Source organism: Oryctolagus cuniculus, chromosome 16, assembly GCF_051225735.1.
Source record: "Oryctolagus cuniculus isolate XC-2025 breed Fujian yellow rabbit chromosome 16, ASM5122573v1, whole genome shotgun sequence".
Taxonomy (NCBI): domain Eukaryota; kingdom Metazoa; phylum Chordata; class Mammalia; order Lagomorpha; family Leporidae; genus Oryctolagus; species Oryctolagus cuniculus.
Genome location: NC_142882.1, coordinates 93822623 through 93848998, shown reverse-complemented (window position 1 = coordinate 93848998; position 26376 = coordinate 93822623). Strand labels below are relative to the sequence as shown.

The 26376-nt window shown below is 42.9% G+C and overlaps 1 pseudogene; it reads right to left on the bottom strand.

Annotated features, from left to right (window-relative positions):
* Positions 1-913: 913 nt before the first annotated feature.
* On the bottom strand, positions 914-21874 carry LOC100346542 (intraflagellar transport protein 20 homolog pseudogene; annotated as a pseudogene).
* Between the last annotated feature and the right edge of the window lie 4502 nt (positions 21875-26376).

Genomic DNA, 26376 nt, shown 5'->3' with positions numbered 1-26376 from the left:
CACCCTCAAATCATCCCATCTCCTACTCCCTCTCCCATCCCTTTCTTCATTAAGATTGATTTTCAATTATCTTTATATACAGAAGATCAACTTAGTATATACTAAGTAAAGATTTCAACAGATTGCACCCACATAGATACACAAAGTATAAAGTACTGTTTGAAGACTAGTTTTACCATTAATTCTCATAGTACAACACGTTAAGGACAGAGGTCCTACATGGGGAGCAAGTGCACAGTGACTCCCGCTGTTGCTTTAACAATTGACACTCTTATTTATGACATTAGTAATCACCCGAGGCTCTGTCATGAGCTGCCAAGGCTATGGAAGCCTCTTGAGTTCACAAACTCCGACCTTATTTAGACAAGGTCATAATCAAAGTGGAAGTTCTCTCCTCCCTTCAGAGAAAGGTACCTCCTCTTTTGATGGCTCCTTCTTTCCACTGGGATCTCACTAGCAGAGATCTTCCCTTTAGGTCATTTTTTTGCCACAGTGTCTTGGCTTTCCATGCCTGCGAAACTCTCATGGGCTTTTTAGCCAGATCTGAGTGCCTTAAGGTCTGATTCCGAGGCCCAGGCCCTTTGACATGCAGGCAGCTGCTGTTCTGCAATGTCTGCCCATGCTATGACTTTTTTTTGCATTTGAAAATGATTTATTGCTTTTCTTTCCAAAGCTCTATGAATTTACAAAGCTCAGAGTTTACAGACTGTTTAGTTCAGAGTGAATGGCAGAGGAGAGAACCAGTGCTTAGTGGCAGTGACTGGGGACGGAGCTTTAGAAACCAGCTCCCCACACACTCCCTTCCAGGGATACTGTCTCCTGGGACCTGGTCCAGTCGCTGAAAGGATACAGAGGCTTTTTTGGTTTGGGGGCCTTTTTCTTGCCTTCCTACTATAAAAATGAAATTTTCAGTTTATCTTTGAAGAATAAGTTGGCCAATAAATTCATTCCGCTCTGCTTCTACTTTACACAAAGCTTTGTATTCAACTCAAATCCTTTGAGGTGCCTTTTCTTCTGTGCTATGAGGGCCTGCAGTTGCTGCTGTTGGACTTCTCACTGCCTTGTTATAGACTTGAGCAGGTTCCGAGCGCCAGTGGCCTCCGTTTTTCCATTTTCTGCTTCCCTTGCAAGTTGGTCAACAAGCTCAATCAAACCACCAACTATTTTCTGGGACTGGCCAATCTTGCACTCTCGCTTGAGCTCCATGGTCTGCTGGGTAACCTCTGGGTCCACACTCAGAGCTTGTTCAGCTCATCAGAGTGCAGCCCTGCTTCCCCCAGGTGCCCGTGGCCATAGCTGCCCACCCATAGCCGTGGTGCGCTGCAGCCCAGGCTGGTGCTGACAGGCAGTTCCTCTCTCCGGTGGGCAGCAGCTGGTGCCTGGCCGGCTCCATGCAATGACCTTTTAACTGTAAAATATAATGTTCATCCTGAACAGTCCCTTAAATATCAATGTATGACATCGGTACTCATTATCAGTGGAACACTGATGTCATCTTTACCCAGGTCAAAAGAAACCACCTCAAAAACTACCCAGGTGCTCATGTGAGGCCTTTACAGGCACTGAATTGTGTAACGTGGGTGCTGTTTCAGGATTCCGGGAAACTGCTTCACATGGCGTGTGTGTGTGTGTGTGTGTGTGTGTGTTGTTTGCTCATCATGAAAATCACACTTTCTTTTTGCCTTTTACCTGAAGGGCACTGTTTTAATGGTCATGAACATGGCTGTTGGCAGAATCAGGCCTTCATTCCCAAGGGATAGACACTAGGAGGTGTCGGATCTCTGGAAGCAAATCTATACCACGTTAGATACCACCACATGCTTTCCCCAAATAGTTCCAATTCACAGCACCACTCACAGAGCTTCTCTTGTCCACACCCCTGTGCTGTCATCCAGTTCTCAGCCCGTCCATTCCAGCCCTTCGGCTGGTCATCCTGCAGTGGCCTCTCTGTGAGCTGGACTCTGCATGCCACTGGCTGGCGATGAGCCTAGGTGCCATTTCATGTCTTCATTGGTCTCTTGTATGTTTTCTGGGGAAGCGATAGTTGGAGTCTTTATGCATTTTTCAATTAGATTGTCTGACTTTCTGATGTATTTATCAATCTTTATATATTCCAATATGAATTGATTGACAATTTTTGTACTGAAATATCTTCTACTCTACAACTTCATGTTGACTTTCTAAATCGCTCTTCCTATAAACTGAGTCAGTTTTAAATTTATATGACTGCTTTGTTTGCTTCATAAAATATTCACATACCTGCATATCAAAATCTATCCTTCTTAATTACTTGTTAAGTATTATTTTTATAACTATTTCTATAATGCACTTGGAATTATTATTTGTGTAAGATACATTTATTTTTACAGATGGATATCCAATTTCGCAGCATCATATAATGAAAACAAACCTTTCTGCACTGATCTGTGGTGACACTGTTTTCATAAATCTGCATTCTTATATGTGTGAACATTTCCTGGAGACCCCAGTTATGGTCTGTGGGTGCATTGTCTGTCTCTGACCTGTCATCTGGTTCTTTTAATTACTGCAGCTGTGTGATAAGACAATACTTGAAAAGATGTGTCCTGTCATCCTGTTTTTTTCCATCAAAAATTCATGTACTCTTCTTGATGTCCATCATTTTCACATGTATTCTGGAATGAGTTCCTCAGACTCCACCACTGCTCTCTTCTGTGCAAACACGTTGGGTCTACAGGTCACACTGGAGAAAATATGATTTTTTTCTTCTATTATTGAGATTCTCATTGCATGAATGTGGTGGGTTTTCCCTTTTACTCAGCTCTTTAATTCTTTCAATGTTATTTTGTTGTTTTCTACATATTTTTCATGCAGTGTAAACATTTTTATTAGCATGCTTTTGAAGATAATTGAAATTTGTTTATTAAATCAACATTTTAAAACTTGTTGCAAGTATGTAATTATAATATATAATTATTTCTTGTGTCCAGTATTTTTACTAAACTCTAATTCCATTTTCTTATTTGTAGATGATTTTGTCCAAGCACATAACTTGCATCCTTGGGAGTGCCATGAGATTTCTCTGAGAGTCAAAAGCATTCTCAGGAATTTCACCATATTTCTGTATAAATGGTCCTATCACCTATGAGGTATGATTGCTTAATGTCCTCTCTTTCAATCATTCAATTCGGTTTTCTCTGATCTTAAGTTTATTTGGAAGTAAAGATTTAATATTTTAATCGATATTTCTGTTATTTATAATTTAATTAAATGTGGTCAAATATGGTGTTGTGTATGGCTTCAATTTTTCAAGACTTGTTTTTGTGCCCTTATATAAATTCAAAATTCTCCACAGGTGATTGAACAAAATGTTTCTGGTTGTGAATTCAGTACTCTATATATGGGTATTGGTTGAAGTTAGCCTCAATAACCTCACATGCTTTGGCTAAATTTGTGATTTTTTTTATCAGTTTCTAAAAAAGGAAAAATAAAACTCATAAGACAATTGATGCTTTGTCTTTATCTTCTTGTATTTGCTCAATTTCATGCTCTTTCAAGGCCATGGCTTTCGGTGCATACTAATGTGGAATCCCAAATGCTTCTAGGGAGTCCACTCTGAGGAATAAAAACATTTTCTCAAGTGTTGAAACTTAAATGAAAAGTGATCACTGTTAAATATGAGTGGGAATAAGAGAGGGAAGAGATGTGCAATTCGGGACATGCTCAAACTGACTTACCTCAAACGGTAGAGTTAGAAACATACCAGGGCATTCCAATTCAATCCCATCAAGGTGGCATGTACCAATGCCATCTCACTAGTCCTGGTGATCAATTTCTGTTCACAATTGATCATAATGATAGGACTAAGAGTCAAAGGGAGCACATAAACAAGACTAGTGTCTGCAAATACTAGCTGATAGAATAAAAAAGGGAGAGAACGATCCAACATGGGAAGCAGTATACACAGCAGACTCAAAGAATGGCAGATGTCCTAAACAGCACTCTGGCCTCAGAATCAGCCGATCTGGCTGAAAAGCCCATGAGGGTATTACAGGCATGGAAAGCCAAAACACTCTGGCAAAAAAAAAAAAAAAAAAAAAACAAAAAAACAAACAAACAAAAAAAAAAAAACAAACACCTAAATGAAAGATCTCCGCAAGTGAGATCCCAGTGGAAAGAACAGGTCATCAAAGAAGGAGGTACCTTTCTCTGAAGGGAGGAGAGAACTTCCACTTTGACTATGACCTTGTCTAAATATGATCAGAGTTGGTGAACTCAAAAGGCTTCCATAGCCTTGGCAGCTCATGACAAGAGCCTAGGGTGATTACTGAGGCCATAAACAAGAGTGTCAATTTGTTAAGTCAACAACAGGAGTCACTGTGCACTTACTCCTCATGTAGGATCTCTGTCCTTAGTGTGCTGTACATTGAGATTTAATGCTATAACTAGTACTCAAACAGTATTTTTCATTTTATGTTTCTGTGTGGGAGCAAACTGTTGAAATCTTTACTTAATGTATGCTAAACTGATCTTCTGTATATAAAGAGAATTGAAAATGAATCTTGATGTGAATGGAAGGGGGGAGGGAGAGGGAAAGGGGAGGGTTGTGGCTGGGACAGAAGTTATGGGGGGAAGCCATTGTAATACATAAGCTGTACTTTGGAAATTTATATTCATTAAATAAAAGTTAAAAAAATTTTTCTCATTATCTCTGGAGATCATTTGTTTAATCTTTCACTTATTGTGGCTTGTGTTCAAATGATATATATCTTTTGTTATTATTTCATTTTCAAGCTTTCTACACCCTTATCATTTATATATTATTCATTAAAATACAGTAGTTTGTTTTGTTTGAGTTTTATTGTCTGACAATAATGTCTTTACCTTGGAACTTGAGTTCACTTTGTATTCATGGTACATATTTAGATGCTTTATTTTAAATATGCCATCTTCATCAATATTGTTTTTAAATTTAAAGTAAACAAGTTTCATATATTTCATATGTACAGACTTAGGAACCTGGTGATACCTCCCACCCACACTCCCACCCTTCCTCTCTTATTCCCTCTCTGAATTTTTACAATGATCTACTTTTAGTCTGCTTTATACTCATAGGATTAGCCCTACACTAAGAAAAGAGTTCAAGAAATAGTAATAAAAAACCACTGTTCCTCAACAATAGAGACAAGGCTGTGAACAATCATCATCAAATCTCAAAATGTCAATTTCACTCCTATACATTACATTTTAGGCACTCTATTCATCTGGGATGTTGGTCTGTGTCCATCTCCATCTCTTTCAACCTGAAGCTGAAGTATCGTCCAGGCAGGCAAGGAGCTACTCTCTTATTCTGCTCAAATCTTCCAATTCACAGAGCTCCCCATCCTGCCTCAGATGCCAGAGTCTCACAGCAGTGTCCCCAGCATTGACGGGGCCTCTGCGCTGCACCTCTGTGCTGCACCTCTGCGTTCCCCTGTGGGGAATGGTGTTTTCAGGTGCTGGGTTCATTATTGTGAATCTCCTGCATCTGGATCCAGCAATCTTCTCTGAGCTGTTAGCCTCTGTTAGCTGTTAGTCTTTGATACATGCTTATTTTTATTTGCCCAGGTTCATCTGTGCTCAGTGGGAGGGTTTGTCTGCCCTTAGTGGAAATAGAAATCCTCACAGAATCTTTTAGAAATGTAGATGTGCTGCCTTTTGAAGACTCTGCCACCTTACAGACTGCGGACACTGGCATATCCATGGTAACCTCCAGATATCCAATATCAATGAAATAAATATGTCATTGCAATCTAGCCTTTAAACGTTCCAGGAAATAAATCTTGTCTCTTTTCATGCTCCATTGAAGGTAAAGAATTCTCAAATTATGAGCTACAACTCTCACTTGCAACATTGCAGTTAAATTCAGTCAATAATGCTACACAGTGTTTGAAGACTGAGACTCAGATAGAGTTTCCTGTAAAAAGAAGGAGAAGCATCATGGTTCAGCAAATATTCTTTTCTTGAAAACAGGCAATTATCTTTCTAAGTTTCAGCTACTCAACATTGTGTCTAATGAACAGCCCCTGCTCGCCTTGTCCTTCAATAACCAATTGAAAAGCTTGCTCTTTGGTCTCAGCTAGAGCTGTCGGGACTCAGCTGCAGCCTGTCAATGATGAGCAGTTCCTGGGCCCTTGTCCCCCACCCCTGCACTGGTGCACTTAGGGGGCTTGCAAAGCTGGTGAAATAATTTTAATTCATTATACCACTATGAGTAGAAAGCACATGGATGTCCAGTTCACAGTCCTTCAATGTTAGTGGAGAACGAAGCCCCATACCTTAAAGGCACTAAAAAGGTGCACCTGCGATATTTTAGCCTACCTTTGTAAATTATCCCACACGCAATTATAAGCTTAAAGTTATGTAACCATGGGAATTCTCTTCCTCAAATGTCATTTTAAGCACTTGAAAAAAACCTATAATCTGGAATATATACACAATGTTAAAGTGTGTGTGTGTGCCTGTGAGTGTGCCCATGTGTGTGCCTGTGAGTGTGCCCATGTGTGTCTGTGTACGCCCATGTGTGTGTGCCTGTGTGTGCCTGCAAGTCCATGCCTTTCTGTGCATGCCTGTGTGTGTGGCCCTGCGTGTGATTCTGTGTGACTCTATGTGTATCCACGAATAGGTCTGTGTGTGCTGATGTGTGTGTTGTGGAGGAAGAAGTTGCATTTTATTTTGCTGAATTTAAGCTCCACCTTCATTTTTAGGATCTGAGGATAACCGCCCCCTATTTGGGAGATCATTCATCTATGTTAGTTCTGAAGGGCACTTACCATGGTATCCTGTGGTTGATAATTTCACAATCTTTTGTGTTTTACATTGGGCAACGTGACTTCTGTGATTTATTTTGCACGCATTGACTGAGGCCCGTGGTGCTCCAGGTGACTCCATTGTCTGCAGAAGACTGTCTGGAAAATCACGTTACTCTTTGTTGTTCCAGTGGCTGAAAAGTGCAGATGCATTTGGTGGGTGTGCGGCAGGTTCCCAGGAGGCTCTTGGTGCTCATGAAGGAATGTCGTGCATCCTGGCAAGCGGATGTCTCATGGAACATTCATGCAGGGGAAACCTGCACGTTGCACACCTGATCTGAGGCCACCTCTTCATTTTACATATGAATAAATTATAAGTTGAGGTATTTAATACATACTGAATTTTCCAGATATGCAACTTCTCTTTTTGCTTGGAACATTTTCAGTAATTTACTATTATAGGAAATTATGTCAATAACTAATAGTATGTGAGCTGACAATTCAACACCCCTGTGCTGATCTTCAGTTTTAACATTTGTGATCATTCTACATATATGTATATTATGATTTTTAAACTTCTTCCATAAAATAAAGGTTAAGGGTTGACATGCAGCTGAGTAATTAAAAATAGCTTATCTGTGTGTACAGCTCTTGTTCTTCAGAAACATTTTTTTTAATTGAAGCCAAGAAACTTTTAAGATTAAGGAAACATTTAGCCAACATAGACTGATAGACATGGGAAGGGCATATCTTATTTCTGATACACAGAGGAAAACTGTGGAATGTATCTATGGGGTTTTTAAATGCCTTCTAATAATAAGAACACAAATATAACTTTAAGAAATATCATAGTAAATCGGATAAGTCATATTGGAGGAAAAATTGCCTGATTACATGTGCCAGAACATGAGAGTATTAACACAATGATGTAAACTCCTACTGAAATAACATCTCTTCTGTTCAATTGAACAATTGCACCATTTTAAGAAGAATCAATGAAATGTCAGAATATTTCAAAAGTAAGCCATATTATAGATGATAGTACAACAAAGTTTGTATTACAAGTCAATGAAATTTTCTTGTGTGACAAATGGAGTTTAACTGATAGCAAATGCAAGTTGCTCAAGGAATGAAACAGCCACAGAGAAAATGCCAGCAAGAACTTAATACAACTGATGGCAGACACAAAGTAGCTGACAGTAGACAGAGTCCTTAAAATTATTTCATAGGAAAATTTCTTTGATGAATGTCATTGCTTCTGTAACAGAGGAATTAGTTATGATTGGTCTAGAACGTGAGTTTATAGCACTTTCGGAAATATCATCTAGTATTTCAGCCATTTATTTCATATTCCTGCAACATTCATTTATTGCAAATCTTAGTAGGGGTGGGTACTTGGCCTGGTGGCTATGATGCCCGCATGCCACATCAGAGCACCTGGTTCAGCAAGGCTCCAGATTCTGATTGCAGTTTCCCACTGATGCACACCCCACAGGGCTGCAGGAGATGGCTTGAGTAGTTGGCTCACTCACGTGGGAGACTTGGATTGATTGCCTCTGCTGCTGCAGACATCTGAGGGAGTGAACTAGTGGATGGAAGAACTCTGCGTCTGTTTCTCTTCCCAAATAAAAACACTTCTTAAAAATCTTGGTAAATGCTTGAAAATTTATGGATATTGAGATTGGTACTATTAGATAATTTAACATTAATCCTGTCAATGACAGATTAATTAATAAACTGCAGCAATGATAAGGAAGCATTTTAATGTCTGATCTACGTAGATGTCAGATGAGGCCCCACTGCAAGCTGACATGGCTCGGGCCAGGGAGCCTGGCTGTGCACTGTGGATACTGGCAAAACAGGATGGCACGGCCCAGACTGGGAGACATGACTGGCACATGTGGAAGCCTGGGCTGCCCCATGCAGCACCGCATCTGCACCATGCAACCCCCTTTTATGCACTGTTCCAATCCCTTCTGTGGACCACCAAGCACCACTGGCTTCTGTGTAGGAGCATGGCGAGTTCCACCATGTTGCAAACTTTGTGCTGCCTGGCTCATGGCTCTGGCTTGACATCATTCCGGAGCTTCTGACTCAAATATGTCAGCGCTACCATGGACTTCTCACATGCACACTTAGCATATGCCACAGTGTAAATATGTAGAACCATCACTCTCTCTCCAATCACAAAAGCCAGATGCAGTTCAACCAAGTGTTCCGTCTTGCCGATCCCCGCCATTGTGACTTCTTACTCTTGTCCTCCTGGGTCCACTCTTCACTACCCTGGGGTTACTGTTTCAGCAGGCATGACCCCTTCTTTGCACTATTACTGTGTTCTAGTTGTTTCTCTCCTGCTCTCTTGCTTGACCTCTCTTCACGGCACACTGTAGAAAGGATGGGTTATGTGTCTCAGAGATCACAATCCTTTGGCTAAAACTCTTTAAGGAAACATCTGTTTTAAATTACTCAGCCTGACTCATGTTGACCTAGTCCTCTTTGTTGACTTAGACTCTCCTCAGTGCTTAATTTCTGATCGCCCTGGTAGTCACTGGCAAGAACCTGTGAGGTCAGTCCAGCAAGGATCCCTTCAACCCTAAGGTTTGCCCTCGCTAACTGTCCACCCTCGACCCTGCCCACACTCATTCTACTGTGTTCACTCTGTTCAGAACTGGGCCCTGTCCTGTCCTGAGATCTCCATTCTTCTTTTATGAATGTGTACGCCTAACTCTAACAGCATCCAGTTCTGGTTCTCTTTGGCAATGGCACACTAAGGATTACAATGGAAATGAGTGTTTCCCACCTGACTTTAATAGGGATATTTCTAAAGTTGATTTCTATGTGTAAGACTACTATAGATTTTATAAAAATCATTTTTAAAAATTTTTTAACTTTTATTTAATGAATATAAATTTCCAAAGTACAGCTTATGGATTACAATGGCTTCCCCCCATAACTTCCCTCCCACCTGCAACCCTCCCATCTCAAGCTCCCCCTCCCATTCCATTCACATCAAGATTCATTTTCAATTCTCTTTATATACAGAAGATCAATTTAGTACATATCAAGATTTCAACAGTTTGCACCCACACAGAAACACAAAGTGAAAACTATTGTTTGAGTACTAGTTATAGCATTAAATCACAATGTACAGCACATTAAGGACAGAGATCCTACATGAGGAGTAAGTACACAGTGACTCCTGTTGTTGACTTAACAAATTGACACTCTTGTTTATGGCATCAGTAATCACCCTAGGCTCTTGTCATGAGTTGCCAAGGCTATGGAAGGCTTTTGAGTTCGCCAACTTCAATCTTATTTAGACAAGGACATAGTCAAAGTGGAAGTCTCTCCTCCCTTCAGAGAAAGGTACTTCCTTCTTTTTTTTTCTATTTTTTTCTTTTTTCTTTTTTGACAGGCAGAGTGGAAAGAGAGAGAGAGAGACAGAGAGAAAGGTCTTCCTTTTTTGCCGTTGGTTCACCCTCCAATGGCCACCATGGCCAGCGCGCTGCGGCCGGCGCACCATGCTGATCCGGAGCCAAGAACCAGGTACTTATCCTGGTCTCCCATGGGGTGCAAGGCCCAATTACTTTGGCCATCCTCCACTGCACTCCCTGGCCACAGCAGAGAGCTGGCCTGGAAGAGGGGCAACCAGGACAGAATCTGGCACCCTGACCGGGACTAGAACCCAGTGTGCTGGCGCCGCAAGGTAGAGGATTAGCCTAGTGAGCTGGGGCGCCAGCCGGTACCTCCTTCTTTGATGACCTGTTCTTTCCACTGGGATCTCACTCCCAGAGATCTTTCATTTAGGGTTTTTTTTTTTTTTTTTTTTTTTTTTGCCAGAGTGTCTTGGCTTTCCATGCCTGAAATTCTCTCATGGGCTCTTCAGCCAGATCTGAATGCCTTAAGGGCTGATTCTGAGGCCAGAGTGCTGTTTAGGACATTTGCCATTCTATGAGTCTGCTGTGTATACCGCTTCCCATGTTGGATCGTTCTCTCCCTTCCCTTTTTTTATTCTATCATCTAGTATTTGCAGACACTAGTCTTGTTTATGTGACCCCTTTGACTCTTAGACCTATCAGTGTGAACAATTGTGAACAGAAATTGATCACTTGGACTAGTGAGATGGCATTGGTACATGCCATCTTGATGGGATTGAATTGGAATCCCCTGGCACGTTTCTAACTCTACCATTTGGGGCAAGTCCGATTGAGCATGTCCCCAACTGTACATCTTCTCCCTCTCTTATTCCCACTCTTATATTTAACAGGGATCACTTTTCAATTAAGTTTCAACAGTTAAGAGCAACTGTGTATTAATTACATAATTCAACCAATAGTATTAAATAGAACAAACAAAAAAAATACTAGGAAGGATAAAGTATTAAGTTGTTCATCAGCCAATGCCGTGGCTCACTAGGCTAATCCTCCACCAGGTTCTAGTCCCGGTCGGGGCACCGAATTCTGTCCTGGTTGCCCCTCTTCCAGGCCAGCTCTCTGCTGTGGCCAGGGAGTGCAGTGGAGGATGGCCCAAGTGCTTGGGCTCTGCACCCGCATGGGAGACCAGGATAAGCACCTGGCTCCCGCCATCGGATCGGCACAGTGCGCCGGCCGCAGTGCGCCGACCGTGGCAGCCATTGGAGGATGAACCAATGGCAAAAAAGGAAGACCCTTCTCTCTGTCTCTCTCTTTCTCACTGTCCACTCTGCCTGTCAAAATAAATAAATAAATAAATAAATAAATAAATAAATAAATAATTTAAAAAAAAGTTGTTCATCAACAGTCAGGGCAAGGGCTGATCAAGTGACCATTTCTCATAGTGTCCATTTCACTTTAACAGGTTTCCTTTTTGGTGCTCAGTTAGTTGTCACCGATCAGGGAGAACATATGATATTTGTCCCTCTGGGACTGGCTTATTTCACTCAGCATGATGTTTCCAGAGTCCTCCATTTTGTTGCAAATGACAGGATTTCATTATTTTTTACTGCTGTATAGTATTCTATAAAGTACATATCCCGTAATTTTTTTATCCAGTCTGGAGATTCCTCAGGAACCTGAATATAACCCTATCATACAACCCAGCCATCCCACGCCTTGGAATTTACCCAAAGGAAATTAAATTGGCAAACAAAAAAACCGGTCTGCACCTTAATGTTTATTGCAGCTCTATTCACAATAGCTAAGACCTGGAATCAACCTAAATGCCGATTTTTTAAATTTTAAACTTGTTTCTTATTTGCCCATATTATTTTATCATTTACTATGTTAAAAGTCTCAGAATTTTATATTAGTAATGTTGTTTCTTTTATTTTCATATGTTCTCCTGTATCCTTCTTATAAAGTCCCTTTCCAACATGAATCCAGTAATGAGGTAGTTTACATTAATAGATTTATCAGGCTGAACTATTTTTGTATACTTGGGACAAAATTTATGCAATAGTGATTCTTTTTGCTGGTTTTACTTTGCTCTCCATTATTGAGAATTTTTTTTACCAGTGCTCATAAATTAGATTGTGTTACTTTTCTTCTCCCTCCTTTTATATACTTGCCTTATCAATGTTATACTATACTCATATAAAACAACAGAAAGTTTTTATTCTTTCCATATCTTTATAACACTTTGTATTTGAGTAGAATTCTGGGCTGCTGCCTTTGACTTTGTCCAAATTTTTCTTTGGCTGAGTTAAAGGACAGCTACAGAAAAGCAATAAATGTGTAACTTGCCAGAGAAATGACCAGCCTTAGCTGGCTTCATTCGTTAATTCTATGCAATGTTTCTAGAGTAAGTATCACAAGTTATCAGAAATCTTGGAGTGGAAGTAACAGAGCTTGCATCCCTCTGAAGGTGGACTGCTCTGTGCTAGGTGAGGTGGGACTACTGCAGACAGAAGGCTTCCACACTGACTGCCCAGTGCCGCCCTCCTGACACAGTCACCATTGGTTTGGAGGGGGCAGCCATCTCTGACATAACAGGCTGTGCATTTGAGGCCCTTCCCCTCTACTCATGGTGACTGTATGTAATTGTAGTAATATATGATATCAACACTCCACCTAGTTATATTATATTGCATCTATTTATCTATTACCTTAGCAAGCCTGCCGGACTAATTTGTGTTTTGCTGGGCATTAAAAAGGAATCTGCAGTATCGTTTCAAATGCTGTGTGCTTTCTTGACTACATGCACAGAACTCAATCAAAATAACTGAAATAACTAATGATAGGTAGTTAATAAGCAATATTACAGAGGCCTGACCTACAGAGAATGAAGATGTTAACATTGTAGAACCACGGCCCATGGATAATGTCTATTTTCTTGCAGGCAATCTGACTCTCCAGGGAGTAGGTCAAAGATCCTTCATGAGGGATGGCCTCGACTTCCAGAGCAATTTAACTTCAAAGCTTGCGACATTGGTAATTTCTTGGGAACTGTGATTTTTTTTCACTGTCGCAGCCACAGTTGGTCTGCAGGTAACAATTTCCTGGGCAGGAGTCCAATTCTGAGACTGTCCCTGTCAGCATGCTGGTTTTGAATTGTACCTGCACACTCAGTAGGATCCGTCAGCACAAGCTCAGATGGTTCTATCCTAATACTCTGCGTGTCCAGAGGTGAGGTTGGCTGCTGGAAATACCCACGTTCTGCTGCAGAGAAGCACTGAAACACTGACAGAGATAACCGTTTCTTTGTATCACACAACTTTGCCACGTATTTCACCCAAGTCTCTTCACGAAAAATCTTTCTCTTCTTTGCTAGTTAACAATATTATAATTTCCTTTTGTTCTCTGTGCAGAGCACTGCATTTGGCTTTGTAGTCATTGGCAAAGATGAACAAAGCACAAGGGATATTTTGACAGGAATTTCCAAGGTGTGGCAGGTGGTTTGTTTGAATACTCACACGCTGTAGAGGCGAGTGAAGGGTTCACATGAAGAAGTGAGGAAAGCGGCCTCAGAAGGGGACAGCATCGAGAAAGCCTGCACCGGGGCCCATAGATGCCACCATGACGGGACCCTACAAAATACACACACTCGAGGTCTACACACAATGTGAATTCAGTAACCACATTAATAGTATCTGAAACATTCATTCATTTCTGAAGATGGAATCCTTTTTATCTCTGTGGAACACAGCTCCACTTTGCTGCAGTAGAGGTTTTCATGCTGAGTCTGAAAGAGATTTGGTGACCAAAGGAAGTGTTTCTTGGATATAGAGGATGGGATTCTATTTTCTCACATCTGAGAAAATTTTGTAGAAAATGGAATTAAAAGGTGTTCAATTTTGTGCAAAAATAAGATTCGTGTGTCTTCATGAAGGGTCTTCAAAAAGTTTATGAAAATGCATATTATGAAAAGCTCCATGTGTATTTCAAGATATTTTCCAACGAAGTTAACTTTTTAAATTCTTTCCACAAACATTTTTGAAGTACCTTCATATAGAAGACAAATTTATACACTTGAAAATGGTCAAGGAAGAAGAACACTTCATATTTTATTTATTTATTTATTGAACATGCTCAAGGTTAAAACAGGCATTATTGGTACAACTAAAAGACAATTAAATGATCTGAAAACTGGATTATGGATTTATGGGAAAAGCCTTGTGAACCCCATAAACTAATTTAATCATTGTGTGCCTCCCACGTTCCTTTTCTTGCAGACTGTGTGGGTGGCACACAATGTGCCCACTTTGGCCAATGTGTCAGAGGTAGGAAGCCAGGATTTCACTCCGTCACGTGCCATATGTGTACCTCTGCCTATGTGCCAGAGGCAGTATGTCAAGATATCACTTTGTCATGAGGTCTGGGTACAATGGGCTCTCTTCAGTGAGACATGTAATGCACTCCAGATCTTCAGTCTTGCACATTTTTTTAAGTTTTAAAAACAGTATTTGGATTTTGGGACTGTTTATGAAACAAAATAAATAAAATGTTTTTTTTTTCTTTTTCTTTTTGACAGGCAGAGTAGACATTGAGAGAGAGAGACAGAGTCTTCCTTTACCATTGGTTCACCCTCCAATGGCCACTGTGGCCAGCACGCTGCTGCTAGCGCACCACGCTGATCCGGAGCCAGGAGCCAGGTGCTTCTCCTGGTCTCCCATGCGGATGCAGGGCCCAAGCACTTGGGCCATCCTCCACTGCACTCCCGGGACACAGCAGAGAGCTGGCCTGGAAGAGGGGCAACTGGGACAGAATTCGGCGGCCTGACCGGGATTAGAACCCGGGGTGCCAGCGCCGCAGGTGGAGGATTAGCCTATTGAGCTGTGGCGCCAGCCTAAAATGGTTATTTTTTTCAACCACTTGCATGTAGTGACCACTAACAATTTATCAAACCTGACCTACAGAACAGACTTTTAAAATTTTATTTCCAGGGTCCAGCACTGTGGCTCACTTTGTTAATCCTCTGCCTGAGGTGCCGGCATCCCATATGGGCGCTGGGTTCTAGTCCTGGCTGCTCCTCTTCCAGTCCAGCTCTCTGCTGTGGCCTGGGAGGGCAGTGGAGGATGGCCCAAGTGCTTGGGCCCCTGCACCCACGTGGGAGACCAGGAAGAAGCACCCGGCTCCTGGCTTCGGATCGGCACAGCGCCGGCCGTGGCGGTCATTTGGGGTGTGAACCAACAGAAGGAAGACTTTTCTCTCTGTCTCTCTTACTGTCTTTAACTCTGCCTTTTAAAAAAAAATTATTCCCAACTGCAAGTTAGTCATTTGAAGTTAAAATACATTGGATCCGTATTATAAGGGAAGCATTGGAAAGAAGTGAATTGACTGGTAACTGCAAGTGCAGTTGACGTGAGGCATCAACGCCTCTCAGTCACATCTTTCCTCACTGGAATGGAGGTGCAGGTTTTACTCTTGCGGGGATTTCTCACCACTTACCCAGGTGCCAAGGCAACGTGTATTTTGCATGTCTTCATAGTTCCTAAACCTGGCTCAGGTAACCAAGTAGTGTGGAAGACGGTCTAGGCTGATGGGTTGAATGTGCCGCTTTGCTTCCCTGGGACTTCCCTTCAGAGGGGAGACCCGGGAAGGCTGCAGGGCTCTGAACAGAGGTCATGAGCTGGAGACTGGCAACACCCAGGTGTCAGGAGCTCAGGAGACAGAGCCAGAGGAAGGGCACGTGGGGGCTTCTCTGGGACCCCTGCAGGGTCCCCCTGCATTTTCAGCTAAGTGCGGCTAAATGTGGAGGGAACCCGGCCCTTGCAGGTGAGAGGCTGAGCAGGGCTTGCAGAGTGCGAGTCTCGCTGGCCAGGAGGAGAGACCCGGGACTCACACTTGAGCATTAATACTCACTTGTCCTGAGTGGGAGCAGCCATGCAAGGATCACAGCTATTTTAAAAGGACAGACAAGAACATTAGGAAAAAGATGGAGCACACATAATGAGTTAAATGAGGAATCAAGAAAAGGAAATTAAAGAGAATTCACAGTGAGTGAGGGCGAAGAAAGAGGAAACGTCTGTCAGGTCTGTAAAACAAGATGAGCCGTTTCAGACAAGAGACCCCTGGTTTTGGGAAAAGTTAAACTGTTGCCAGAACACCAGCGAGTTTGTTGCCAGATCACCAGCGAGCCTCAGAGCAGCCCAGCGTGCAGATGTGCACTGACAGGAGTCAGCTGGCATGGGGGACACTGGTTTGTGGGCATCAAGTCCCTGCTAGAGGACGATGAGAATTCTCCTGCAGTGTCAAGGGCCTGAAACTATTATTTTCCACTTTTTCCCTGGAAAACATCTGAAAGTAATCAAAATAATGTGAAATAGAAGCATAAATTGAGCAATTATTGAAACTAGGAAACAGTTAGCATCCCAAACTCAAAATGCTCAAAGCTGTCAAAAGCAGTGGATGGTGAGGAGGAAGGACATCATGGCTGCTGCTTCTGGAAGCAACCTTCCTGGGCAGCAAGGTGCACAGCCCGAGATGGACTTCTGAGTCCTCATGTCCAGTAGCAAGGTGGGCTCCAGCGCTTGCAGGAGGACTTTCCTTGGACTCAGTGTGGTTCTGAAGAGAAGAGGCAGCCTGCAGGGCACACAGGCAGGTCAGGTCTGCAACGGCCAGGGAGAAATGGAACCTCTCTAGCCGTTTTCCTCTGGGTCTCTGGATATTGGCTAATGCTTCCTCAGGGACGCTTATGCATCCTTGGAGGAATCAGATGAGGGCTCAAGTATCTGAGTCCCTGCCACCCACATGGGAGACGTGGATGAAGTTTCTGGCTGCTGGCTACAGCATGACCCAAACCTGGATGCTGCAGGTGTTTGGGGAGTGAACAAACAGATGGGAGATCTCTGTCTCTACTTCCCTGTCTTTCAAAAAGTGAAAATAAACAAAAGTTTGAAAAATTGCTACATCCCTTGACTTAACATGGAGTTATGTCCTATTTAACCCATCACAGCTGAACATATCATAGGGTAAAATGTAATTAATCCACCTGAGTGGATAGCACTCAGCATACTGCATGTGTCAGTGTTCCCTTGTGACCATGGGTGACTGACGGTTGCACTCATGGCACTGCCCAGCATGGCCAGAGGGCAGTGAGAGACCTCAAATCCAAACTTGAAGCCTTGCTTCAACTGAACATGTGTGGCTTTTGCACCATTGTAAAGTCAGAAACCACGAGGCAGGGGCTGTGTTCACAAGAATAAGATCTTATTCTTTAGCTCAAAGTGTGTTGTCCTGCCAAGCAAAATCTCTGGTGCTACAGCCTAGAGGTTGGTGGATTCTGTGTCTGATGGAAGCATTAACAATAAAAGTTAAGCTCAGGGGCCGGCGCTGTGATGTAGCAGATGAAGCCGCCGCCTGCAGTGCCAGCATCCCATATGGGCTCTGGTTTGTGTCCCAGCTGCTCCACTTCTAATCCAGCTCTCTGCTATGGCCTGGGAAAGCAGTAGAAGAGGCCCAAGTCCTTGGGCCCCTGCACCTGCATGGGAAGACCTGGAGGAATCTCCTGGTTCCTGGCTTCGGATCTGTGTAGCTCTGGCCATTGCTGCCAATTGGCGAGTGAACCAGCAGGTTGGAGACCTCTCTCTCTCTCTCTGCCTCTCTCTCTCTTTTTTTTCTCTCTCTTTTTTTTGACAGGCAGAGTAGAAAGTGAGAGAGAGAGACAGGGAGAAAGGTCTTCCTTTTGCCTTTGGTTCACCCTCCAATGGCCGCCGCGGCCTGCGTGCTGCGGCTGGTGCAGCGTGCTGATCCGAAGGCAGGAGCCAGGTGCTTATCCTGGTCTCCCATGGGGTGCAGGGCCCAAGCACTTGGGCCATCCTCCACTGCACTCCCTGGCCATAGCAGAGAGCTGGCCTGGAAGAGGGGCAACCGAGACAGAATCCAGCGCCCTGACCGGGACTAGAACCCGTTATGCCTGTGCTGCAAGGTGGAGGATTAGCCTATTGAGCCACGGTGCCGGCCTCTCTCTCTTTGTGACTCTGACATTCAAGTAAATAAAATAACTCTTTTCTAAAAAAAGCTCAGTACTCAATCACTGATATCTACATCCATGAAGGTGAAGAACATAAAAACCATTGAAATCCTACGACTATGTAATTCCAAATCAGCTCAGAGTGAAGGCATTGAATAGCTGGAAAAAGAGAAAGAATGTTAGAAATGATTCTTGGAGAATAATGAATATGATGGACTTGGGCTTGGGATCATATTCCTATTCAAAGTGAGGGAATTAAAATTTTGCTTCACTCTCTCAAGATTGTCTACTAGAACAGTAGATCAAGGATTCATATTCATGCCTATCACACTCCAAGCTCTGTTGTTGCTTTGATACCTCTTGATGAGTTCCCTGAAACTGAGAATACCCAAGCCCCCAAGAATAGATCCATCAAGGCTGCACGGAGGTGATCCTCACATCATTTATCTACCAAATGCGCTTCTGAAGGCGAGGGTCTATGATTCTAGCTGAGCTTCTTGCCAGTTACCAGGCAGTTATCATACAGTTACAACATTGCCCTCTGAAAGAATCCGTTGTCATATATTTCATGACTCTTGCTGTAAAGCATTTTGCCACATCAGAAATGAGGATTAGATACAGGATGTTATGATCTATGAAGGAAGACTGGCCGGTTCTTGTTCTCTTGTTTCTGTTAATGCTCACATAGTCTGCATTCTGTGACTCTTCTCCCTGGCCTTTCCTTGGATTCTTTATATCTTCCTCTATACTTATGTCACTGCACCAGATGTTTTCAAATCTGATTTTCCTTTTGGGCATTTGAGTTCCTTGTTTATTAGAATTGTCACCAGCACAGCAAAATTCGGAGCAATCTTTCAGGTCTGAATGGCCCATGTGCAATTTGGACAGTGTGAGGATTATGCTTAGTGTAGACTGTGACACGAATGCAGTTTCTTTGAAGTTAATTGTCAGCTCCTACAGCCATAGTGACTGCAGAATAGTCAGCAAAATGCTGCAATCACCATCATTAAGAAATTTTGAATGACTGTTTTTAGATGCAGCATAAAGCTTATTGATGTGGGGAAAAGATCATTTCAGAAAGCTGAACACTTATCATGGTATATTGCCAAGTTCCTAATTATATCTTAAGGCACGGCTTTGTGGAAACTGCACAGAACTGAATCTACTGTCAAATTCTACTGATGTTGGTTGCAGGGAGTGACAGAGCAGCATCAAGGCTAACATGTATACTATTGATTGTTGTTATAAATAATTCAATAAACTTTATTATTAAGCAAGCTACCAATAATTGCCTCAAGAAATGACAGAAATTTTGAACAGCATAGAAACTGTCAGTCCTCAAGGAAGGATTCTATGCACTCTCTAATGACAGCACTGTCTACTACACTTGTGTCGAGAGTGGATAAGGCAGACACAGCTCCTGTCAGGTTTGTAGCACCCACTCAGGAAGTACAGCAGGAAGTGGGGGCCAGGTACTAACAAGGAACTTGTTTTAATACAAATACCTTTTCAGAAATCATGCAAACCACATACAGAACTTTCATAACTTCCAACTGTGATATCTTTAAGGAATTTTGGTTGTATCTCTATAATCAAATATGTGTTTGGCATTCATCCTGTGATATGGGTCATCCCTTGACACCTTGTCATAAGCAATGTAGCCTAAGCCAGTAATTGAGATTAGCCCATAATTTCCATCTCATCCATACTTGCACCTTTTTATATTTCAACCTTTACCTTGGGTTTACTTGGTAACGGGCAGACACATTTTTGTGTCTGTGTGTAATTCCACTGTATAACAGCAGTGTTGCATTTTCAATGCTTATCCAGAGGTTGAGAGTGCCAGTTTACTTCACTCAAAGTAACTACTCAGCTCCTTGTGACTTGTATGCTATTGTAGACCCCGTTGAGGATTAACGGCTTCAGCAAAGATCAACTCCTAATGAGTGGAAATCCTATTAAGTGCCAAATTCCACAACTTGTTTTCAGTGTCACCATTTTCTTCCCAGTAAGATGGGCTCCATCCCCTGCAGCCCATGCTTCCAGGAGCTAACACCGCATCGGTGCCTTGAGTCTCCAGAGAAGAGGTGGGTGGCATCAGACGATCTGCCTCTGCCACTTTATTTTACTTTGTGAATTGGCAGATAAGATGGGAAAGTGATTTATAAAAACAAGTAATGTTCATTATTTTATATTCACATATAAAACAGGAAGACCATGTAATCTTGTAGCAAGTGTTTAACTAGAATTGCATCTTTCTTTTGTTGACAAAAGTTGGCATTGCCCATTTAGGACATAAGAGGAGAGAAGGGTCCTAACTGAGGCAGAGACACTCACTTCACACATCAGACCAAGACAAAGAGGACTGCACTTGCAATGACAGCCAGGCCACCAAGTGTGCACATATGTGGTATGCGAGGGGGAGGTTCAAAAGGTGAGGGGCTGTCGTAAAGAAGGAGTAATTCTTTTTTTTTTTTTTTTTTTTTTTTGACAGGCAGAGTGGACAGTGAGAGAGAGACAGAGAGAGAAAAGTCTTCCTTTGCCGTTGGTTCACCCTCCAATGGCCGCCGCTGCAGCCGGCGCACCGCGCTGATCCGATGGCAGGAGCCAGGAGCCAGGTGCTTTTCCTGGTCTCCCATGGGGTGCAGGGCCCAAGCACCTGGGCCATCCTCCACTGCACTCCCTGGCCATAGCAGAGAGCTGGCCTGGAAGAGGGGCAACCGGGACAGAATCCGGCGCCCCAACCGGGACTAGAACCCGGTGTGCCGGCGCCGCAAGGTGGAGGATTAACCTATTGAGCCACGGCGCCGGCCTAGGAAGGAGTAATTCTGAAAGTGGGTTTCAGCTCTTGAGATTGATGGGGCCAGCGCTGTGGGGTACTGGGCTAAGCCTCCACCTGTCGTGCCTGCATCCCATACGGGTGCTGGTTCCTGTCCCAGCTGCTCCTCTTCCCATCCAGCTCTCTGCTTATGGCCTGGGAAAGCAGTGGAAGATGGCTCAAGTGCTTTGGCCCCTGCACCCACGTGGGAGACTCAGAAGAAGATCCTGGATCCTGGCTTTGGATTGGCCCAGATTCGGCCATTGTGGCCATTTGGGGAATGAACCAGTGGATGGAAAACTTTTTTCTCCGTTTCTCCCTCTCTCTGTTTATAACTCTGCCTCTCAAGTAAATGGATAAAATCTTTTTAAAAAAGTGAAGAAAATATGAAGGAAACATTTAAAAAAAGAGATTGCACATTTTATCCTTCAGTAATAAATAACTAGACCCTGTTAAAATATTGTGAACTTCTTGAATTATTTCATTTTTATGGAAAGATAATTGATATACAAAGAAAGCCACATACCTAATATGCACAATTTGATGAGTTTGTTCACATGCACACAGCAATGACACCACCACCAAGATCACCTCCCAAAGTTGCCTTGCATCCTTTTATTTGTTTCTTTTCCTGTAGTAGGAACACAGAACATGAGGTCTGCCTTCTTAGCAAATGCTGGCATGTACAATGCCACCGTCTTCACTCTAGGGACTCTGTTGAGGAGAAGATCTCCAGAACGTACTCACTGAACACAAGCGAAGTTGTACTTTCCAGTTTCTCCATTCTCCACCCTTGATGACCACTAGCTGCACTTCTGCTTTTATGAATGCGACTACTGAAGATACCACGTGTGAGTGGAATTGGATCTCTGTTGTCAGCAGCTGTAACGGACTGTGACATGTCGCCTGCATAATTTTGTACAGCTTGCTGTGATGATATGCCCTGACATGATAAAATTTATGTTTTTTAAACTAAATAATAAAAAATAGGTCTACTTTAAAGATAATGGGGCTTTTATTTGAAAGTGAGATGATTTTATCTCATGGAGCATCACACTGCATCATTTGATCCTTTTCCCATGCAGATGATGAGCTATGGCAGCTGTGTCATCACACAGGTGGCACACCTTGGTCCGGCTCACTGCCCACCCGTGGTCAGCCAGTGCCTTCCCCTCTCTCCTTGCCCTGGCCCACTCCCTGTGCCAGCGTCCATCTGCTGCAGAACATTTTTTCTCGGCTGCAATTCCTCTCCTTTATAACTTGTTCCCCTGCAGTAAAACGTGTTGCTGATTTTTAGGACTTGCTGATACAAGAGATACACCTTGTGCCTTTCGCCCTTACTGTGCAGGACAAACGGCAGCTCTCTGCTCATCCCCAGGCCCTGCTGCAGGTGCATGAGATGATGACTCTGGGTTCTGATGCTCCTGAGCCCATTCACATCTTCGCTCTCAAACTCTGATCTCACCTGCTTTGCTGCCACCTACTCTGCCCTTTCAAAATTCTCACTTGGCCTGATTGACTTTGATTTTAAATACGTCTCCAGCTGAATGCCTGCAGAGTGTTTGTCTCCAGCTGAAATTCCTGAACTGCTGTGCTGAGTTCCAGACTTGCATGCACACCAGCTACTGGGGAATCCTATGAGGATATATAATAGGCATATTGAAGGCAGCATGCCCAAAACTGGGGTCTTCATTTCCACTTCACACTCAGGCCTCTCAAATGGCTTCCCTGGAAAACGTTTTCTGCTGCAGGTAAAACCTTTTCTTATTTTGCAGTCCTTAATTTTTAAAATCCTATCCTTTTTGAGATTTGCATAGTGTGTGGTGATGATCGTGAGGACAGGTCCCGTTGCTCACTGCTATGCAGCACCTAAGGAGGCTGAAAAACACCTGTGTTGTCCCTTGCAGTTGTGTGGGCTATGCAGGCTCAGGTAGCTGCTTCCTGTGTCTTCATGAGTGGCTGCAGCTGTGGTCACCTCAGCGGGTGACTTGAGTGGAGCCTCCCAGAAGGCTGGAGCAGTGGTTAGTGCTTGGTGCTGCTCTCAGCCCAGGCCTGGCCGAGGCACGCCCATGCTCCTCCTGCTGCTTCTGCATGAGACTTGGTTTGCCTTAGCTGTGTCACTGCATTTCTCTAGGGAGCACCCCCAGCCCCAGAGACACAAGGGACCATTGTGATCGACTCTGTACTTCAGGGCAAGTCGCAGGGTCAGTCGTGATGGACAGGGATGGAAGCAGGCTAACCTCTGAGTAGGTTATTCTGTAGCCACAATTCATCTGTCGGACCGGATAGTTTCCCTTCTCCAAGTACAGAATGCATTTACCCTTCGACAGCCCTCTGCAGCCTGAGTCTGTATGGCATTGTGCTCAAGTTCAAGGCACTCGATTTCATCACCTGTGTCTCTGCCTGGTCCTTGACACGGAGCTCCTAAAAGTGTTGGTGTTTTCTGAGCAGTTGAGGTGATAGAGGCATCTTTTGTTAGGCTAGGCCTCATGTGATATGGCTGTTGTTCTTGTAAGAGAAGGAAGAGCCACCAGGGATGCCAACACATAAAAATGGCATCTGAGCACACAACAAAGGTGCCTTCTGCTAGCCAGGAGAGGTCTCAGAAGAGACTGACTGCCGGCATCTTGATCTGGGGCTTCCAGCCTGCATAACTGTGGGAAAATCATCTTCTGTTGCCTGCATCACCCAGGCTGTAATAGTGTGTCTGAGAATTCTAGAAATCACCTATTGGGGAAGTATGGGACACACAGCAGTCCCTGGACTACAGAATTCTGACTTTGGTCCTGCACACACACGGTGCCCATTCCCCTGCTCCATTCCCTGCTCAGGAAATGATTCTGTTCACCAGGATTGGTCTTCCATGCTCCATTGAGTTACTAATTTTCCCTCCCTGTACAAAGTGGTCTGTGTTTCCAAGCCTGCTTCTGGATCATAAAAGCTTGGGGACTCAAAGTTGTCTTCAGTTTAAACTGCTTCTCTCACTTTCAGTTCGAGTGGTATTACTCTTTTAATAGTCTTTAGATTTCCTGTGATTCAAGTTACAAACCGCTGTATGTTATTGCACCAATTCTCGTAAATCCTTCCAGGCAGACACTCTCCAGGCTGGCGGTTACGTCCTGGAACCGGAAACAATCTTTGAGTTTCAACCAGGAGGAGACTTGGAAGACGCACACCTGACTTGCCTGTGCAATGGGGTCTCCCTTAGAGCTGTTTGCTCAGGAGATGCTCAGGATGGCTAGAGGACCTGGAGATGCACAGCAGTTCCTGGGTTGGGAGTTCTCTAACTTCTTAGAAACTGACAATTGCTTTCAAGTTATTTATTTATTTTTTTTGATTCAGCAATTTTTCATGATCAGTCAGAAGCAACCAGTTGGCACTTTCAGTGTTTTGCCTGCAATCTCCTTATTCAGCTGCACAAGTTTATTTAATTCATTTTCTGGCTTACATCTTACTACAAGTAACATTAAACTCTCAGTCCCAGAGCATGTGGGTTAGAATTACTTTTCTTCAGACTTAACTAGTAATTTTTTGAGTGAGTTCCGCACTGCCTTTCCAGCCTTCACTAAAAGCTTTTACCCTTCAGGTCTGAGACCCTGCCTGGCCCCAAGGCCAGCTTCCCAAGTCCCGGGTTTTGGGCCAATCGTATATTGCTGAATAGCAAAATCCCCCAGTGTCCCAGTTCCTACTCCTCCAGGACAGCAGATGCAGCCTCTAGATGTGGCTGGCTCCCATTTCACTGTGGGCAGCTGCCACTGGCTCTCCCCTGTGGGAACTCAGCTGAGGCCATTGGCTGGGATACCATGGTTTTTCTCCACTGAACAATCCATGTGACGTAGATGTCTCATTTCCCGATGGGTTCCAACAGGGAGCATCCCAAGAAATGAAGATGGAACCTTTAGGTCTCCTAAAGGCTTTGGCTCGTGAATTGTACTGTGTCACCACACTGCACGGGCCCCCAGGCAAGCCAGGCCAGGAGGAGTGAGAGGAGTCTCTGCTCATTGCTGGAGCAGGGGTTGAAATACACCCAGCATGCAGATGGCAGAAGTGGGTCTTGATGTAAATGTGTAATAAGTAACCATTTTATGAAACAGTGAGTGAGTGAAAGAACAAATGGTCTCATTCCACACAAGGCATTTCTTTCACTCACCATCAGTTGAAAGAGGACTAATATTTCAAGATGCATTTTAATTTTCCATTCTTTGGGAAGCCTTTTAAATTCATCCATTAGATAATGACTATCTTTTCATTTTAATTAAATTATAATGCTCTTCATGTCCATCATTGCACTTGTATAATATATTCACTGGAAGGTAAGGAAAAGGACTGTACATTGTTCTTACATTATTCATGTATTTTTCACCAAGTTTCTATTCTAGTTGTCTCTTATATTAGTCTTTAATAAATAATTGTTGACTATTTGATGTCTTAGCTGACTTAAACATCAACCATGTATTTGTATATGTACATCTATTATATATATGACTTAAATATAGGCTTAACATTTCAGTGTAAGCAATATTGATGGGAATGCATATCTTTTAAAACAAAATCTTGTTTTCAAATGGCTTTAGATTTACAGAAAAATTATGAGTATGGTAGAGGGAATTCCAGCATAATCCACAGAGTTCCCTGATATTCACACTTTTACATTCATAGGGTCTGTGACAATGAAGAGCCATTTTGACACACCACGAACTAGAGCCTACACTTGATTCAGGTTACCATTGCTTTTGTCTATGTCTTTTTCTGCTCCAGGACCCACCATCCTACCCCTGCATTTAGTAGGCATGTTCTTTAGGCTCCATTTGGTTGTGAGATTCTTGGACCATCCTTGCTATTGATGATTTTGGTAAGGTTGAGGAGCTCTGGTTGGCTATCCCCCTGTTGATACTTGTCTGGCATTTGTCTCATTATTAGACTGGGGTTATGTGTTTTGGGGAGGAAGGTCACAGAGGCATATAGTCATTCTTAGTATGTGTATTAAGTTAGATTCTATTCATACAACTCATTACTGATGGTGTTAATTTAGATGAGCTGACTGAGGGGATGCATTTCAGGTGTCTTTGTTGAAAAATGTTTCTCCTTTGTATAGACACTTAGTAGAAAGAAGTCACAACACACAACCTGCACTTAAGGAAAATGATGCTCCACCTTCTTGAGTGACAGTATTTCCTTTAATTTCTATTGTTCTGTATAGAAGGTGTACCTTTTCTTTACCATTTATTTGATCAATTATATCAATGGGAACTTGTTTGTGTAATATAATACTGTTTTATTACTTTGTTATACAGACTGCACTATTTTAATTATACAATATTTATATTGCCTTTTATTCTATTTCTGACAAAATAGCTAAGTCAATATTAAAGTTAAATCTTTGCAATTCTGCAGTTTCATACA